We start from the raw sequence: 4,080 nt of genomic DNA, 5'->3' as shown, positions 1-4,080 counted from the left end.
TTATGTAGTGCCAAGACACAGGAGCCACCAATCCTCTTTGTCATCTGTCCTCATAAGCACCATCTCACTCACTGCTGAGATGTTCCTGGGCAGCAGCCAGCAGCCAGCAGCCAAGGAGTCCCCATGAGAGGCCCCACATTCCTGATGGTGGGACCCCTTCACTTGTTACATTGGTGAAACTGCCTTTGCAATATTATAACTGAGGAAATGATGACAGTGAAAGAAATCAGACCTAACCGACTCCATCTTGCTTCTAACATTTAAGCTGTCCTTGTTCATTCCTGGGCATAGGCCTAACTAACTTTGGGAAGGAATTCAGTTCATGGTTTGACTATGAAACAAAATCAGTTCTTGCCTGGGGACCAGCCCGGCTTTGCAGGACTAACAAATTAGCTACAGGATGAGAAATTACATTTTGGGGGTCATGCAGCCTCCAGCTCCAAGAGTCTGAACCTCCCCAAATTGCTCCTGAGGATAACATCACTATTGTAAAACCTAAGATCCGTGCTTGAGATATTTTGCAGACCCTGCACTGGATGGATCAGCTGAGAAACTAGACCGGTAATCTGACTCAACCTGTTCTGCTGTCCCACCCCGGAACAGAAGACAGCAAGAAAAGCTCACTTTGATCCTCTCTGATTCCATCTCCAATCTGACCAATCAGCACTCCCCACTTCCCAAGCCTTCCTATCTGCCAAATTATCTTTACAAACTCTGATTTTAGTAATAATAGAGACTGACTTCAGTAATAATAAAACTCCCGGTCTCCCGCCCAGCTGGCTCTGTGTGAATTCCTCTTTCTCCATTGCAGTTCTCCTGTCTTGATAAATCGGCTCTGCCTAGGCAGCTAGCAAGGTGAACCCATTGGGCGGTTACACTGGGATTCACTGGAACCCCTCTGTGGCCTTGTCACTGCGCTGGGACACCGGACTTTCTGAAAGAACAGGCAAGGAGAGCTCTATTCAGCTCTCCGCACCCCACCCCTAACTGGGCTCCCCCGACCCCCTAGGGAAATGAGGGCCAGGCTCCCTCTGCTCTCAATCCCCTCAACCCACTCGCGGTCCTGCCACCTCCCAGGGCCTCAGTTAGGAGGCAGGACCCAGAACCGGCTTTTCACCTTTTTCCCTTCACCCAGCCCCAGGAACCTTAGCCTGGCTCAACTTCCTCTCTTTTGCTCCTGTTGTTTTCTCCTAGATCTTTTGTCCAAGCCCAAGTAACTTTCTGTTCCCCTATGGCTCTAGGAAGGCTCGGAAAACAAAAGCCAGGAAGCAACTCCTTTTTTCTGCTTTCTGCTCTCATACCTCTTCCCTGGGGCAAAGGACACAGCAGCTTAAATAGGGAGAAAAAAGGAATAAAGGGAAAAGAAGGTTGGAGGGATGGGGGAGGAATAACCTGCTGTTTCAGAACTACCAGGTCACCACACATTCCTGCCCTCCTGCCTCCACCTCTGTCCTTGGCTCTCTTGTCCCCAGGATCAGTCAGACCTGTGGCAAATCAGAGAAGAGAAGGCTGTGAGCCTTTTAGGGACAGCGTCCTCCCTGTGATCGTGGTCGCCAGCACAGGCCTGGCCTGAGGGAATTGCAAATGCATGCATGTAAAGATCTCAAAACAGCCAGAAAAAGCAAGGTTACCTATTCATGAAAGAGGCCGAGACAGCTGCAGAGAAAAACAAAGCCATGTGGATCTCCTAGGACAGAAATCTGTAGGAAAAACTGCCTTTAGTGAAGTGACACTTGCCTAGGAGCCAGGAGACCTACAAAATGGTGTTTCCATTTTACCATAGGCCAGGTCTTGTCATTGAATCTGGGAGGCAGAAGTAAAGAGAAAAGATCATGGCCTTTGCAGTTGATGCTGCCTTTTGAAACATGGCCCGATGGTGGGTGCAACTGTGGGTAAGTTCTTAACCCTTAACCTTTCCATAAGTCTCATTTTTCTCATCTGCAAAGCAGACAATCTCCCCATTGCAGTGTTGTGAGGATTAAAGGAGAATATATATCAGAAGACCTAACATAGTACCTGTTTGGCCTATGGAGATGGGGCATTCTCTCCATGTGGACAAGCTCGAGTTGACCGTTGCTTTAAATGTCCCGGAAAGCCAAGGACAATGCCACGGGAACTCTCAGGCTCCCAACAAGAGTAAACTGAAAGAAACAATGATACTGGCCTCACCTTGAAAGTCACTGGCCTGCAGATTCCCATGGCACCCAGCTTCCTGCTTGTTCCCTCCCACGATCCATGCCCCAAGTACACCCACCTCTTGTTCCCATTCCTGTTTCCTGTTCCTTCTTTCTTTCTGTTTCCTTTTCATTGCATTTATTTTATGCTGAATTTATTCCAGAGCCATACGTTTTTGTTTCTTTAGTTTCCTCTGCGATAACTTTTTCTTCCGGGCAACCTCCTCTTCTGGTTTAGGAACAATTTGTTTCTTTTCAGTAAGGATGATCTCGATGTGGCAGGGAGAGCTCATGTGTGGGTTAATCAACCATGAGCTCTCTAAGTCTGGAGGGGCATTTTAGGTGCTTTATTCACCTGGATGTGCTCAATGACCAAAGAATCTACATCTAAACCCTTAAGTTCAGCATTGCTCTCTGCATTTTTAAGCTAGTGCAACAAAAACTCGGCACTCTTTTTGGACCACTGACCTTGTGTCCAGCCTCACTTCTTGGCCTGGGCACTACCGACTCCCCCATTGTAACATCAGAATGGCACTGATATGGTCTGGCTCTGTGTCCCCATCCAAATCTCATCTTGAATTGTAATCTGAATTGTAATCCCCACGTTTTGGGGGAGTGACCTCATGGTGAGACAGCCAGGTGGGAGGGGGTCCCTGGAAAAACGCCAACCGGCTTGCACCCTGGGGTGGAGCCTTGGGAAGTTCACTCCGTTTGCAGTGGGGAGGAGCCTGGCCCCTCCTCTTCCTGTGTGGAACCTGGGATTCTAGCTGCGGGTGGGAAGCACCCTAGTAGGGACTCTAGCCTAACAAGACAACAGAACCCTGTCTTACTCACCATTCAAACTGTCTGCGAGCCTGAATTTTCGTAGCTGTGGGACAAAGAGCCCTGTCTTTAGCTGAACTAAGGAAAAGTCCTGCCACAGTGGGAGGGGATTGGATCATGGGGGCGGTTCCCCCATGCCGTGCTTGCGATAGTGAGTGAATTCTCACGAGATCTGATGGTTTTATAAGGGGCTCTTTCCCCTTCGTTTGGCACTTCTCCTTCCTGCCATCTTGTTGAATAAGTCCTTGCTTCCCCTTCGCCTTCTGCCATGAACGTAAGTTTCCTGAGGCTTCCCCAGCCATGCTGAACTGTGTGAGTCACTTTCCTTTATAAATTACCGAGTCTGGGGCAGTTGTTTATGGCAGTGTGAAAACGAACTAATACAGGTACACACTGTCTCTGTAAAGTGACATCGTTCAGACACTTCGTGGCTTTTCGTATAAGCACACCCTTGATGATCTGGGCAGTTTCACAAGTGCCTTTTTTTTTTTGTTTTGAGACAGAGTCTCACTCTGTCGCTGAGGCTGGAGTGCAGTGGCACAGTGTTGGCTCACTGCAACTTCTGTCTCCTGGGTTCAAGCAATTCTCCTGCCTCAGCCTCCCAAGTAGCTGGGATTACAGGTGCCCACCACCACGCCTGGCTAATTGTTATATTTTTAGTAGAGACGGGGTTTCACCATGTTGGCCAGGCTGGTCTCGAACTCCTGACCTCAGGTGATCCACCCACTTCCGCCTCCCAAAGTGCTGGGATCACAGGCGTGAGCCACCATGCCCAGTCTCATGAGTGTTCTTAAAGTGAACACAAAGATGGAAACACCTTGATTTGCAAGATTGAGTAGGGTTTTCTGGGTCAAATGAATAGCGAACCATTTTCACAGATCATCTCAAGCCACTTAGGAGAAGACCCCCATCTGCTGTTTCACTTCCATCCTAGGTTCCTCTTCACCCTGAAGTTTGGTCATTAGAACCAGTGAGCCAATAACTTGCTTCCTTACCTCCTGTTGTTCAGCCAGGATGTCTTGGCACCTGTGTGCAAGCTGCTGGGGCTCAGAAAATTATACCTCAAAGTATGGTGCTTCGGTGT

General features: G+C 48.8%; 1 pseudogene; it reads right to left on the bottom strand.

Moving 5' to 3' along the window:
• Nucleotides 1–2,288: 2,288 nt before the first annotated feature.
• On the bottom strand, nucleotides 2,289–3,866 carry LOC134756632 (large ribosomal subunit protein uL22-like; annotated as a pseudogene).
• Nucleotides 3,867–4,080: the final 214 nt, after the last annotated feature.

This window comes from Gorilla gorilla, chromosome 11 (genome assembly GCF_029281585.2).
Source record: "Gorilla gorilla gorilla isolate KB3781 chromosome 11, NHGRI_mGorGor1-v2.1_pri, whole genome shotgun sequence".
NCBI classification, from domain to species: domain Eukaryota; kingdom Metazoa; phylum Chordata; class Mammalia; order Primates; family Hominidae; genus Gorilla; species Gorilla gorilla.
This window is presented reverse-complemented; position numbering and strand designations above follow the sequence as displayed.